We start from the raw sequence: 15,839 nt of genomic DNA, 5'->3' as shown, positions 1-15,839 counted from the left end.
GAGACCGACCCAGTTGCACCCTCCCAGCCTGCGCCACCAACGGCACAGCGCGAGAAGCAGCAGAAGAAGAAACTCCCCAAGGCTACCGACATTGCGGTGGCACCCATTCCACCGCTTCCTACAAGCTCTGCGTCTGAGGATGAGGTGGAGATTCTGGCGTCCGCTGAGGACATGGATCTCGCCAGTCCCTCGGATGCAGTAGATGGCTGTTGTCCAGGTGGTGACTCCATAGCAGCAGGGGCCCCGGAGGCGTAATCTGCCTCCCCAGTCCCTTCACGCCTTTCCCATCCATGGCTAATAACATCCTCCAGTGGAACTGCAGCGGTTTCTTCCACCATCTAGCTGAGCTCCGCCACCTTATCAGCCGTCATCCTTTCCTTTGCATTGCTCTGCAGGAAACTTGGTTTCCAGCAATGCGAACCCCCGCCCTCCGTGGCTATCGGGGTTATTTTAAGAACCGGGCAGCTTATGCAAGGGTGTCTGGTGGCGTCTGCATATATGTCCTGAACTTCCTTCACAGCGAGTTTGTGCCTCTACAAACAGCTTTAGAGGCTGTCGCTGTTCGGGTGTGGACGCCCCAGGCCATTACCGTCTGCAGTATTTACCTTCCACCTGATGGTACTGTCGCGCAGCATGTGCTGGCTGCTCTGATAGCACAACTGCCGCCACCTTTTCTGCTGCTGGGCGATTTCAATGCCCACAACCCTCTATGGGGTGGGACTGTCTCCGATGATCGTGGTCGGGCCGTGGAGCATGTGTTGGCTCAGCTCGACCTTAGCCTCTTGAACACCGGTGCTCCCACGCATTTCAGTGTGGCCCATGGCTCGTTCTCGGCCATCGATCTCTCTATTTGCAGCCCTGGACTTGTCCCATCCCTCCACTGGAGGGTGCATCCTGACCTGTGTGGTAGTGACCATTTTCCCATCTATTTGTCCCTGCCACAGTGTCATTCTTCTCGGCGCTTGCCCCGCTGGGCTCTCCACAGGGCTGACTGGCCAGCTTTTACTTCCGCTGTCACCATTGCGTCTCCCCCACAGGGTGACATTGACGAGGTGGTCAGTGTTTTAACCACGTCCATCATTTCAGCGGCCGAGGCTGCCATCCCCCGTTCCTCTGGCCTCCCTCGGCGGAAGGCTGTCCTCTGGTGGTCGCCGGAGATTGCTGAGGCTATTCGCGACCGTAGGCGGGCTCTCCAGCGTCATAGGCGGCACCCGTCTCTGGAGACCCTCATCGCCTTTAAGAGGCTCCGTGCCTTCGCCCGTCGTCTTATTGCACGGCGTAAGCAGGAGTGCTGGGAGAGGTACGTCTCCTCCCTGGGCTCCCGTGTCTCGTCCTCGCACGTGTGGTCCCGGATCCGGCGGATTTATGGATATCAGACCCCTATGGGTGTCCCTGGGCTCTCTCTGGACGGCGCTGTCTGCACGGACGCTGCCGCCATTGCTGAAAGGCTAGCCGCGCACTTTGCTCAGAGCTCTGCGACTGCTTCCTATCCCCCCGCCTTTCGCTCTCTAAAGGAGCGAGCCGAGCGGACGACGTTCTCATTCCACACGCGTCATTATGAAACTTACAATGCTCCTTTCAGCGAGAGGGAACTACTCGCTGCCCTCGCCGATTGCCCTGATACTGCACCAGGACCGGACTGCATCCACGCGCAGATGCTGAAGCATCTCTCCAGGGACTGCCAGAGACACATCCTCACCATCTTTAACCGCATTTGGAGCGAGGGCGTGTTCCCGTCGCAATGGCGAGAGGGTCTTATTGTCCCCATCGTGAAGCCCGGTGCGGACCCACTGGCGGTGGACAGCTATCGTCCCATTACCCTCACCAACGTTTTGTGCAAATTGCTCGAACGTATGGTGGGGCGGCGTTTGTGTTGGGTCCTTGAGTCGCGCGGTCTCCTCGCTCCATCTCAGGGTGGCTTCCGTCGGGGCCGGTCTGCAGTGGACAATTTGGTGCGGCTGGAATCTGCTGTCCGTACGGCTTTTGCCCGACGTCAGCACCTTGTTGCTGTATTTTTCGATCTGCGGAAGGCGTATGACACCACATGGAGGCATCACATCCTCGCCACGTTGCATGAGTGGGGTCTTCGTGGTCGGCTCCCGGCTTTTCTTCAAAGCTATTTATTGCGCCGCTCTTTCCGGGTGCAAGTCGGTGCCACCTCTAGTTCCTCTTATATACAGGAAAATGGGGTCCCGCAGGGCTCGGTGTTGAGCGTCTCGTTATTTCTAGTGGCCATTAATGGTCTGGCAGCAGCAGTGGGGTCGTCGGTGTCTCCTTCTTTGTATGCCGACGACTTTTGGATCTCATTTAGCTCCACGACTACGGGAGTCGCCGAACGCAGGCTGCAAGTCGCCATTCGCAAGGCAGCATCATGGGCTCTGACTCATGGCTTTCAGTTCTCTGCTGCCAAGACTCGAGTAATGCACTTCTGCAGGCGTCGGACGGTCCACCCTCATCCTGCACTTTACCTCGACGACCACCTGCTTGAAGTGGTGGACACTTGCCGCTTCTTGGGACTCGTGTTTGATGCCCGGCTCACATGGGTTCCTCATGTTACTCAGCTGAAGCAAAAATGCTGGCGGCACCTCAACGCCCTCCGCTGCCTTAGCCACAGGTCTTGGGGTGCAGATCGCTGCACGCTGCTGCGGTTGTACAGAGCCCTTGTGCAGTCCCGGCTTGATTATGGGAGCCTGGCCTATGGGTCTGCGTCACCCTCAGTGTTGAAGTTGTTAGACCCCATACACCACTGTGGGGTTCGGCTTGCAACTGGCGCTTTTCGCACTAGTGCTGTGGATAGTCTACTGGTGGAGGCCGGGGTTCCCCCGCTGCGGATTCGCCGCCATCGTCTGCTCGCCGACTATGCTGTCCACGTCCATTGCTCGCCAGGCCATCCCAATCGTCGCCTGCTTTTCCCTGCCATGGTCCTCCATCTGCCCGAACGGCGACCTAGGTCTGGGCTTTCCATAGCTGTCCGTGTCCAGTCCCTGCTGTCAGAACTGAGGTCATTCCCTCTTCTGCCTCCCTTCCGGGTCCGTACACCTACGCCTCCCTGGTGTTTGTCCCTGCCGTCCGTCCATCTGGATTTGGCACAGGGACCTAAGGACTCGGTTCCACCTGTGGCCCTCCGTCGCCGTTTTCTTGCGCTCCTCGAATCATTTCCGCGCTGTGAGCCTGTCTACACGGATGGTTCCCTGGTTGATGGTCGCACTGCCTACGCTTTTGCCCACGCTGCCCATGTTGAGCAACGCTCCTTGCCGGCTGGCTGCAGTATTTTTACTGCAGAGCTGGTGGCGATATTGCGCGCTCTGGAGCATATGCGTTTCTGCTCAGGTAGGTCCATCGTGATCTGCAGTGACTCCCTGAGCAGCCTTCAGGCCATCGACCGCTGCTATCCCTCCCCTCCTCTGGTGTCCTCCATTCAGGAGACTGTTTCCGCCATTGCCCGTTCTGGTCGTTTGGTGGTCTTGGTTTGGACGCCCGGTCATGTTGGCATCCCAGGGAACGAACGTGTAGACAGGCTGGCCAAAGGGGCGATCGACGCCCCGGCTTTGGAGATCGGCCTTACGGCTCGCGACCAGCAGCTGGTGTTGCGCCGTAAGCTGATTGGAATGTGGGCTGCTGAGTGGCGTGGCATGACAGCCCCGAATAAACTACGGGCTGTCAAGGGGACGACCGATGTGTGGCGTTCCTCCCTGCGGGCTTCTCGCAGGGACTCGGTCATCCTGTGTCGGCTGTGCATCGGCCATACATACCTGACGCATGGCCATCTGTTACGTCAGGAGGATCCCCCCTTGTGTCAGTGTGGGTCCCGGCTGTCGGTCGGCCACATTTTGCTGGAGTGTCCTCGACTGCGCACACTCCGGCAATCTTTTAATCTCCCGGGCACTTTGGCTTTGGTTTTATCCGACGATGCCTCCATGGCTGATGACGTTTTAAATTTTATCCGTGGTAGTCCGTTTTATGGTTCGATTTAGGGAGGTCCTGCGCCTTTCCCTTTCTGTGTCTTTTGTCCTTGTGTCTGTTGCTGTTCTGGTGTGCCGTGAGATGGTTGACTCTTTCCCATTTTTGTTCTCGTGGTCAGTCAACCAGTCTCCGGCCATCTTCCTTTCTTCTGTTTCTTTCTGTCTGGTGTTCCTCTATTATGTTCTTGTCTGTAGTGTTTGTTGCTGCATTTGTGTTCTTTTAGCGCCTGGGGGGTCGTCTCCTCCCCCTTTGATTTTTCCCTTCTCCATCGATTTTGGGCTCGCCTGATTTTGGAATGGGGGACTGATGACCTTCGCTGTTTAGTCCCCCTTAAACATCCAACAACCACCACCACCACCACCAGGAGCCGCGCCCCAACAAGTGTCAGGAACTCCGTACGCTCCTCACCAGCTTTAATCTCAAGGACACGTGGCGAATGCTCCACCCAGTTGAAACCCAGTATACCTATTTTTATCCAACGGGGCACAGCCGGCTCGATCGGATTTATGCGTCATCGTCACTGGCAGCCCCAGTAACTAGATCTGAGATCAGCCCAGTTATTTTTTCAGATCACTACAGTTATTATTGTGAACTTTTCCTTCCCATTTCTAGGCCTTCCTACCGCAAAAATCTATGGAAGTTTAACTGCAGCCTGCTAGCCGACTCTCATTTTACGCAGTCCTTTGCTGATATGTGGCACAAACTTTTGAAGACTAAAACCGGTGACAGTAGCGTCCTCGAGTGGTGGATTGGCATTGCCAAACCTGCAGTCCGGACCTTTTTAATTAATTTTAGCCGCGAAGCAGCGCACTGGCGTCGCTCGACGTCACAATTTTATCAGAGCTGTTTGAAGGACCTCGCCCGACAGGTCACGGCCCAGCCGCATCTTCTTCCCATTTTCAAACAATTTAAGGCCGAACTCTTGTCCGATCTGCGGCGGAAGAGTAGAGGGCCAGTTACACGGAGCCAGCCTGTGGGTGCCGTGGACGGGGAGCCGCTCTCTATATATCATCTCAACAGAGAGCGGAAGATACGTGAACGGTTGGCCTTTGATGCGTGGATCACTCGGGATGGAACAAAGACTTCCGACAGGGTGACGATTGAGTGGTAAATCCACGCACATTTTGAGTCGCCGGCCGCGGTGGTCTAGCGGTTCTAGGCGCTCAGTCCGGAACCGCGAGACTGCTACGGTCGCAGGTTCGAATCCTGCCTCGGGCATGGATGTGTGTGATGTCCTTAGGTTAGTTAGGTTTAAGTAGTTCTAAGTTCTAGGGGACTGATGACCACAGATGTTAAGTCCCATAGTGCTCAGAGCCATTTTGAACATTTTGAGTCTCTCTTTCAAGATGTTGATGATCCCGCTGCGCTGCATCGTCTTTTACAGGGGATTCCTCTTGTTTTAAGTCGCACAGACCGTGTCCATACCAATGAGGCTTTTACGTCCGACGACTTGCACGAAGCTGTCAAGCGAAGTCCTAGGGGGAAATCTCCCGGAATGGACGGCATTCCCGCTGAATTTTATTTGCAGCTTTTTAGCCTTTTACGCGATACTTTAACTGCTATCGCCAATGAAGTTCTTAATGGTGCCCCTCTACCACGGGAATTTGCAGTCGAGTGCATAACGCTCATTCCGAAATCAAAATCGACGCCGAATATACACACTGTTCGACCGATCACTCTGTTGAACGCGGATTATAAGATCATGGCGAGGTGCGTCGCGCACAGACTGCGGCAAGTCATGCCGCGCGTTATCAGTGAACATCAGACGTGTGCTGTGCGTGACAGGAATATTTTTGATGCCGTTCTGGCCTATAGGGACTATATCGGTTTTGTACGCGGCAACAGGGTTCGGTCGGCAGCGATTATGTTAGTCGATTTCCAGAATGCATTTGACAGGGTTGGGCATGCCTATTTACGGCGTGTGATGGTTGCAGTGGGATTAGGCCTTAAGTTTACACACGTGGTTCAGAGCTTTTTGCGCAATGCTACGTCGAGCGTCATCGTCAACGGGTCCCTCAGTCCACCTACACGTCTTATTCGCTCGGTCAGACAAGGTTGCCCATTGTCTATGACAATTTACGCTTTGGCGCTCGACCCGCTGCTGCGGTCTATCTGCCACGAGTGTCCGGGTATCTAACTTGGGGAAGATCGTCTTACTTGCCGGGCTTATGCCGACGATCTTGGAGTGTTCTTGGGTCGGCCGGCAGATGTAGATAATCTGTACTCTGTTCTCCGGCAATTTGAGAAGGCGACGGGGGCCATTGTGAATGTTCACAAGACTGTTTTGCTCCCCTTTACTCCACGGATGAGCCATGGGCGACGAAATTGGTTGTGTTGTGCAGCAGCATAAAGTCCTGGGGGTTATTTTATCTGACAATCTTCAGCGCATGGAGGCTCTGAATTGGCGTCCCACCTTACACAAAATTAGGGCGGTCGTTAAAATTCATGCGGCCCGCCATTTGGCGCTTTCTGATAAGGTTCAGCTTATCAATACTACCATCTCAGCTAGAGCGTGGTATTTAGCACAAGTTCTCCCGGTACCTAAGCTCCTAGACCGCGCTATTAAACAGGCCGTCTACTGGCTCCTTTGGAAAGGGGACATTTTCAAAGTTTCCTTAGCCACCTGCACCTTAAATCCAGCCGATGGGGGACTCGGTCTGGTGGATTTTTCCGCCAAATGCGCGGCGCTCCTCCTCAAACGGACTACGGCCGTGTTAGAGAAAGGTACCAGCAGTGCCACGGTCGGGTTGTCCAATCAATATCGCCCACCTTCTGTAGTTGCCACGGTCTCTGTCAGCCACATACCCTTTTCGTTGAATTACGTGCGGCGTTTTTATTTTCACAACAGCTATCTTGCGTATGGTGGCTCCAGCGGAGGCCGTGTCGGCGTCATTATCCGTGCTCTGCGGGGATCACCGGCCAGGAACAAGTGGGAGTACCGCATGCCGCACACTGACTGGCGAACAGTTTGGAGAAACATCGCCACACCCGTCCTTCCTGCACATGTCAGAGCGACGTGGTATAAAGTCGTGAATGGTACGATTCCTACAAATGCTAAGCTGCACTTTATTCATCTGAGTCCGTCCCCCGCCTGCGAAGAGTGCCATGACGAGGATACCATTGAACATCGCTTCGTGTGCCGTCGGTTCCGTGCTGTGTGGGACACTGCTCGGGATATGGTGCGTCTCGTCAACAGGGTGTCTACAAAATGGCTCTGAGCACTATGGGACTTAACATCTTAGGTCATCAGTCCCCTAGAACTTAGAACTACTTAAACCTAACTAACCTAAGGACATCACACAACACCCAGCCATCACGAGGCAGAGAAAATCCCTGACCCCGCCGGGAATCGAACCCGGGAACCCGGGCGTGGGAAGCGAGAACGCTACCGCACGACCACGAGATGCGGGCAGGGTGTCTACAGCGCAGGTGACAGTGGCAGATGCGATCGTACCCCAGTGTAAGGCGTTTCCGAACACCAAACGCAATGCCACCCTCTGGTTACTCGGTCATACAATACATTCTCTATTTTTCCTCAAACTGACGGATCGTCTGGATTTTCTCACATACTTATGGGCTGAACATGGCAAGTACCGTGTTCGAAAGGACTATGCTATGACTTTGCAAATTTTTTGCATGTCGCTTTGGCGCATGCTTTTGCTCATTTACCGATGTCGACTTAATTAATTTTACACTTTCCTGCTTAAAACTATGACGTGATAGTGAGAGAATTCGTCTTGCGATGAATGTATATTCAGTACCAGTAAAGTAAACGGGAGACATTTCTCCCTTGGGAATTGCCTCGTATATGGCATTTTGCGAGGATTTTTCGTTTTACTTTTCTTTATTTTCCTATTGGTTTCCGCTCTGCCATGTATTGGCTTGGGATCGTGATGCCGGGGCGAGGCGTTGCATGAAAGTGTTCCCTTTTTTTACGGACATTTCGTTCTGTTTTATTGATTTTACTTTGGTCAGGATTCCTGGTGTGTTCTTCCTTATTGACTTGCATTATTTTTCTTCTCCTTTTCTCGTTTTATTCGGATTGATCACCGCTGCACTTTTCTAAACGGTGCACGTCCGTGTTTAATGAGTTCGCCATTGCTGGATGGCATTTTGATTTGTGTGCTGGCTGGATTTTTCTTTGACTACTTCACGAAGGTTACATATATTTTTTATTTTTATTTTAGTTTTCCCACTTTAAGAAGCCTTCATATGTATCCACTGTTTACCCTGAAGAAGCATACGTTTCTGTTTTCATTTCTCACAAGGAATTAAGGAATTCCTCAGAGGAAGATGGTTTACTTTGCAACCTTTTTTTTTTTTGGACAAAGATCGTTTTAGTTTCAGTTACACCTGGAAGAGGCCACCAGCACTGACTATAGCTACAGAAGCTCGCCGACGAAGGCGTTATTTGGTGAGAGAAAGCACGGACTATAAGGGGAGATGGGAGGCCTAAAAAAAAAAAGCTGCCAATTTTGGCGTCTCGTTTTTGTGCCATTGCGGTGTGTTTTCGTGGGGTAGGACGCAGCTCCCGTGACTTGCCCGTTGTGTGGGTAGCGTGGCCGAGCGGTCTAAGGCGCTGGTTTCAGACACCAGTCTCTTCGGAGGCGCGGGCTCGTGCGCATCGCCCCCTGGGAGCGGCGCGTTCGGCAGTGCTTGCTGGTGCCTCGTGGACGGCGGCGGTTCGTCGCGGCGGCGTCTTCTTCTGCGGCTGTGTTGCTTCTGAACAGTGAGTAATATGGATCAAGAAAATAGGGAAAATAACGTTCAGTGCGCCTTTGATAGGAACGTTGTTAGGCCGTCTGCTTTCGAAATACATAATTGGATTAAGGAATAGTTGCAATTACCGGAAACTGAAGTATTAGGATTGCAGTTGGACGCTTTTCTGATCTCTTTATTTTTGAAACTTAAGTCTCCCGAACTTTGTGATTCCTTAGTGAACGTGAGTGGAGGTATTCGAAAATTTAAGCACATTGATGGTAACATTAGTAATGTGACTGTTTCAAATGCTGGTTATGGGATACGAAATGTTCGTATTTTTAACTTGCCATTTGAAACCCGTAACGAGACAATAGCTCAGAGCTTAATGCCTTATAGTACTGTGCTCTCGGTAACTAAAGAAAAATGGTCGTCTGCTTACATCTACCAGGTGGAAAATGGTATTCGGAGTGTGAAAATGATTGTACGAAAACACGTGCCGTCGATTTTAGTCATTGCTGGCCACCGGGCATTTATTTCGTACAGCGGGCAGCCACAGACCTGTTCATTTTGTAATGCTAGTGATCATTTGCGACAAAATTGTCCGAGACGTAGGCGCCCCGTATAGTTACTATTAGCTGGTCACGACAGTGATCAAACTGATGTTTTTCGTATGCGTCGGTCGCACTGGGCCAGTCGCCCAAACGCCGGCATGCCGAAAATACAAACACGACCGAGGCCGAAGCGATGGAAATTACTCCTACCACGTCTCAGATTTCATCTGTTTCGGAAATGTTTGAAAATTCAGCGTCTGTAAGTGAAGGAGAACTTGTAATAGTGCCCCAGGTTGCTGTTGCTAGTGATGTACCGCCTGTTTCAAACATCGATCCTGTTGTTATTGCTTCACCTGTCGTAAATATCGGCTCGTCCACTTCTGTAGCTGATGACGCTTCTGTAAACGAGGGTGCGTCGGTTTCTTCTGCTGATATTGAAAGGCGTGAGGCAAGGGAAACCGTCCCCGCCGGACCAGAACCAAAACCGCGACGTGCAGGCTATATGGGTAGAAACAGTTGCTCGCAAAGATTCCGTAGCGCCAGTAGTTCCGGAATTTTGGAAGGAGTTTCGGTTCGAAGGGAGCGGAGTCCTTCTCCTGATAGGGCACCTGTTTCGCGTCGCAATCCGAATCCGAAACAGAAGCAGAAAAATTCACAACGATTCCCGAACCGCACCGATGTTACCTCGAAGCAGGTGCTTGATTCCGGCCGGCGGCGGCAGCGTCCGTTAGCTAGTAGCCAGTCCGTGCAAAAGCAAAGTGCGTCAGAACGCCGCCGTGACGTTACGGTTCGTCAGCTGAAAGAAATTTTAAACAAAGGAGAACAGGAAAGTGAACAGGGAGTCGAATTTCAAGGTGAAAGTGTTCCCACTACGCAACCTACACAGCCGTCTGTGAAACGCAAGTCGGAGGATTCTTATCAAAAGCGTCCGCGCTTACAACCACCTTTTGCTGGGTCGGAATCTGCTTCTGAACCATTCAATACCGCGAATGTGTCGTCTGGAACTACAGCTAATGTGGCTATGGAGGTGGGCCCCCTCTGTCTGGAGTTGAGTACGCCAATAAACTGGTCCGAAGATGTAGAATAAGATCCGGGTGTCGCACCCCCTGTAGCGCGTGTCTTCTTCAAATACTTTATGGTAGCACATCCACCATCAGTTGTTGCTACAATTAATGTTAATAGAATTGAGTCAAACGTTAAATTTTTAGCTTTGGTTGACTTTCTTCAGTTGTTCGTGCAGACGTCGTTTTCCTACAAGAAGTGGTTTCAAATTTGATTCACACGGTGCCAGGATATCAGGTTTTAGTGAATTTTGATCCTAAATTTCGTTGTGGCACAGCAATTCTCGTTCGTTTAGGGCATGATATCTCAAACATCACGAGGCTTCCAAACGGTAGAGGTGTGGCATGCACAGTCAACAACGTCCGCTACGTGAATGTGTACGCTCCTTCTGGTGCTGATGCAAAGCCGTTACGGAGTGTTTTTTATGGCAGTGAATTGTCATCTTTTCCAAGGTCCCCACCTCCCTGTGGTTTTAAGAGGCGATTTTGTGTGCTCGGCGAGAGGGACCAAGAGCCGCGAGCGTACAAATGTCTTGAACTGCAGGCTTTGGTTACGGAACTTAAGATGACCGATTCGTGGAGGCATTTACCCCACTTTTATCCCACTGGTAGGAGTCGGCTTGACAGAATATATGTATCCAGTGACAGGAAGCATTGTATTCTGACGTCGGTGGTTCATCCTGTAATCTTCTCTGACAACTGTGCTGACGTTTGTCAGTTCCACACTCTGTTACCACCACCACCTCGCGTGAGACGCCTATGGAAATGGAATACCCGCCACTTATCTGATACTACATTAGAACCCATCATTGTCAATGTATGGCGGCGAGTTCTGCAATATCGCGTTCAATACGAAACAACGTTGTCTTGGTGGGTGGCATATGCAAATCCAGCTTTGCGGAAAGCTCTCCAGGAATTTAGTTCAAACGTCGCGCTCTGGAAAAAATCAACGTTTTAATTTTATGAGCTCTGTTCGCAAGATGTTATTACCATGCAGACCGATGACCCTGCTCTCAGGGTGGCGCGAATTCGCAAAATTAAGGGACGCCTTATGGAACTGCAAACGTTATCACTTTATGGGTCGGTTGTGCGGAGCCAGGCTCCTGGACACCTTACCTATGAAACACCCTCAATGTTCCACTTGTTATGGGAACGTCGGCGCATCGCGCGCAGTTGTATAACGGAACTTGAATCAGCTGATGGCGAGCGTCTCCGTACACAGTCAGAAATCCTTAAGGAAGTGCACCGTCACTTCGTGGATTTATTTAGTGACAAACGCAGTGATGCTGCAGCTATTGCGGATCTTTTACAAGTGACACCACGTGTTTTAACAGCTACTGATCGCCACCATCTTAATGCTCCCTTGACGGTGGAAGAAGTTTCTGATGTTTTGCGGTCGTGTTCTACACATAAAATACCTGGAACAGATGGTCTACCGCCAGAATTTTACCTTAGGTTTTGGCCTTTATTTGGTACTACTATCACTGATATTTTTAATGAAATTTTAAACGGGGTGTCGGTTCCTGCGTCCTTTCTTGAAGGGATTATTACACTGACTCCAAAAACCAGGGTGAACAATAAGATGTCCAATCTTCGTCCTATTACTCTGCTTAATGGCGATTACAAGCTTTTCACGAAATGTGTTGCAACACGCTTACGCAGCGTCATGTCAAAGATTATCAGTGATTTTCAGAATTGCGCAGTGCCACATAGGACAATCTATGGGACTGTGTTAACTTATAGAGACGTCATTGCTTACGCCACAGTGGAGAAAATCCGTTTTGGAATTCTATCTATTGACTTCGCTACGGCTTTTGATAGGGTCAGCCATACTTATCTTCGGCGCACCCTACAAAAATTTGGTTTCGGCAAAAACTTTGTGACAATGGTTTCCACTTTGTTTCAAGCCTCAACTTCTCGTGTTTACGTGAATGGATTCTTATCCGACAGTATTGGTCTCAAGTGTTCGGTTAAACAAGGGTGCCCGATGTCCATGGCGTTATTTGCCATTTCGATGGATCCACTTTTACGCAAATTAGACAGCTCCTGCATGGGAATACACATCGAGGGAGTCAAACATGTTTGTCGGGCCTATGCCGATGATCTGGGCCTCTTCGTGTCTTCGCCCTCCGATCTGGACACCATCCACAATGTTCTTATGCTCTATGCGCGCGCCTCGGGGGCGGAGATTAACACCCGGAAAACTGTTTTTCTGCCAATTCATAATGCAATGCGTGGCTTTAAGCGATCTTGGTTCACTGTCAAACAGGAACATAAGATTTTAGGGGTTCATTTCCAAGCCAACCTTTTGAAAACGGCGGTTTACAATTGGCGTCTCACTTTATATGGCATTCGAGCGATGCTTCATTTGCATGCCACCCGCAACTTAACGCTGAAACAACGTGTTCTTTTGCTCAATTCCTTCGTCCTCAGCAAAGCGCGGTACCTCGCCCAGATTTTTCATGTGCCAAAGAACTTGGGGCGAGCCATCACACAGGCTGTGTACTGGCTCCTGTGGAGAGGCTATGAAAGTTGCAGCATTACTCATTCATCGTACATGTCGCACGCTCGAGGTCCATGCCACGAGTCCCACAGCCTTTTTGTTCGACATCTATCGCCCTCCGTCAGAGACAGCCCCGGTTGATCCGACAAAGATTCCATATCGGCTGCGGTATCTTCGTGAATTTTATGTTCAGAAAAGTTACCTCGACAGTGACGATCTGGACCCAAGATCGCGAAATGCACGAGTGATCTACCAAGGTCTGAGGGGGCAACCAGCCAGACATAAACTGGAGGGTCTCTACCCGACAGTGACGTGGAAGGTGGTGTGGGCGAATGTTCATGCCCCATATCTATCATCGGCAGTGAGCAGCTTCTGGTACAAGGTGGTCAACCGTCTTCTTCCCACCAATGCCAAGCTGAATCACATTAATTTAGGGGCATCCAGCTCTTGTGACAGCTGTCCGCAGAAAGACACCCTGGAGCACCGTTTTACTTGTGCGCGTTTTACGTCGGTTTGGCAAGTTGCTGTGCGGATTCTCGCCCTAGTCAATAGGACTCACGTAGACTGTTTTAGCGCTACCACTGCACTCATCCCGGACTACCGGCCCTTTCCTCCAGCAAAACGAGCTGCCACCACTTGGATTCTGGCCCATACCGTATATGCAATGCTTTATTTGCAGATTACGGACGTATATCTGTATGTCGTGTATTTGTCTGCTGAACACGATAAGATGCAACTGCAGAAGAAGTATCATCAAACGTTTGCAAATTTTCTTAATGTTGCCTTAGCCTATGCGTTTGAAAAACTGCTCTACCAGGGGACTGCGTAGTCTATTTCACGTTTCTCGCAAATTCTTCTCAACTTTTTGTTGTGTTATGAAACGTACGTTATGCCTGATAACCACACTGTACAATTAATGGACGAAATGTTTTCTCAGTGGAAGAACATAACTATCTTGTGCAAGTCGCTTTATAGTGAAATTTATTTATTCTGTTCTTATATTACATTATATTATCATTTCCATTCTTTTATCATTTTATGTTTCTGATTGATATGGTGTAGGCAGAGAACGAGTATGCGAATTGTTTTGAGTTTCGCCTGTTAATTCGCCGTTAGTTTGTCATTTTGTTTTCCATAAATGTTTGTATACAGTGATTTAACTTGAGGAGTGGCACGACGTATTCCTGTTTAAGGAGAAGGCCTATTTCTTTAGATCCGTTTTATCTAAAGGCTCCTGTATGGAGGCCATGTTGGTTGTATTATTTGTGTTTCTTACATTCACCGGAAGCCAATTTCATTAGCATTTTCACAAATTAAGTTGATACCGTTTAAGAAGATTTTGTTACCTGCACCCCTGCAGTGCGATCGTGAATGTGTCGTGGGGTGAACATTACGCAGAGTGCGTTTCCTTTCCCAGTTATATCACGGACAACAATATTTTCATTTTTCAGTGAATTATCGTTATTGTTAACTACGATCACCGAAGGATGATGCGATTTCATATCGAATTTACGACGCAGCCAGCGGCAACAGAACATCGGGGGAATGTTCAAATCAAAATTACAGCCAGAGAAGCTAGCCGAAGAAGGCACATATTGGAGAGTGTAAGGAAGGGCTGTGAGAGGAGAAGGGAGGCCCTTAAAAAAAAACTGCCAACTGTGTAATGTTTTCTGTGTCGAAGACAGGAGAACTGCTTACCCGAAAAGGAAACGGCATGAGCGTCTGTTTCTTAAATTGTCGTAGCAGAGTGCGTGGGGAGGCGAAGAGGATTCATAGGCGCTGTGTGCTCTCATGACTGCTGCCGTCCCCCCCCCCCCCCCCCCCCCCCCCCCAGAAATATCTGTCCCGAGCATGCCGTTCTGCAGAGTGGAAACGTTAATTTATACGTTTGTCGTCAGGCAGCGGGTTGGTGGTTGCTGTGTTCGCTGAAGAACCGCTTGCGTCGTTGTCCGGTGTGGTCTAGTGGACGCCGGCACGGTGGCTCAGCGTGTTCGGTCAGGGGGTTGGCTGCCCTCTGTAATAAAAAAACTGAGTCAATCGACCAACAACGAACATAAAAGGATGTCTTCCGACGTCCGCCCCGAGCAGATGCAACGAACAGAAGCGAACAAAATGAGATTCCCGGTACTGGAGGATCTCCATTTTGTTGCTCCTCTTAGGCGACTTGCCTCGACTTTGCTCGACTGACACTTGCAGAAAAGTACCTTAAGTATGAAACACGACTACAAGTGACGGCGAGAGAGATGCGACACCTGTCCACGTGTGGTCAACAGACTTGGAGGACTGCAAGACACTGCCAGGGAGGTGAATGCAGCTAACCACTCTGGTTAGTGTCCTAACAGGGCAGGCACGTTCGTTTGCCCGTATACATATAATGGAGATCGCGTCCGACACAGTGGGCAGAGCTTTGCTGTGTATCTCGCGGGTGCAGTCGTGAGAACTGCTTCCAATGGTGCCTCCGCGGCCGTGATCGTCTAGTCATTAGGACATTGCGTTGTGGCCGCAATAACCCAGGTTCGAATCCTGGTCACGGCAATTCTGAAAGTTTTGCCTTGCTGTTGCTGCAAAGATGATACTCAGCCAGTGTTTGAAATTACAATGCTCTCTTCATTTTTCACGCATGTTCCGCAGGCCGCACTACCATTTCATCATCAACAAGTAATTCGGCGGCCCCAGAGCGTGGGTAGCTGCCTGAGAGATTAATCTATAGTCGAAAAGGGCACTGACAAAGATGAGGAAGCCAAGTTAAGTGGTTGTCGAAAACCAGCCCTAAGAATCGATATGTCTCCACTACGGTGAGTGGATCATCAGTAAGGTAAAGTTCTGGTTCCGGATGAATGCTGTGACACTGACAGAAGTGCATGACACACGACTTTGAAGCTGAAAACTGAAAGCCGTGGGCTAGAGCCCATGACTGCGCCTTGTGGATGGCTGCCTGTAGGCGCCACTCGGCAACACCAGTACTGGAGGAGCAGTACAAAATGTAAAGATCAATATACAGAGAACATGAAACCGACGGTCCTACAGCTGCTGCTAGACCGTTAACGACCACTAAAAATA

General features: G+C 50.4%; 1 non-coding gene across 1 annotated transcript; it reads left to right on the top strand.

Moving 5' to 3' along the window:
- The first annotated feature begins 15,242 nt into the window (after positions 1–15,242).
- Positions 15,243–15,314, top strand: Trnah-gug. The gene has a single exon. It is a non-coding gene; the product is annotated as a tRNA-His (tRNA).
- The last annotated feature ends 525 nt before the right edge of the window (positions 15,315–15,839 follow it).

This window comes from Schistocerca americana, chromosome 2 (genome assembly GCF_021461395.2).
Source record: "Schistocerca americana isolate TAMUIC-IGC-003095 chromosome 2, iqSchAmer2.1, whole genome shotgun sequence".
In the NCBI taxonomy this organism is placed as follows: Eukaryota; Metazoa; Arthropoda; class Insecta; order Orthoptera; family Acrididae; genus Schistocerca; species Schistocerca americana.
This window is presented reverse-complemented; position numbering and strand designations above follow the sequence as displayed.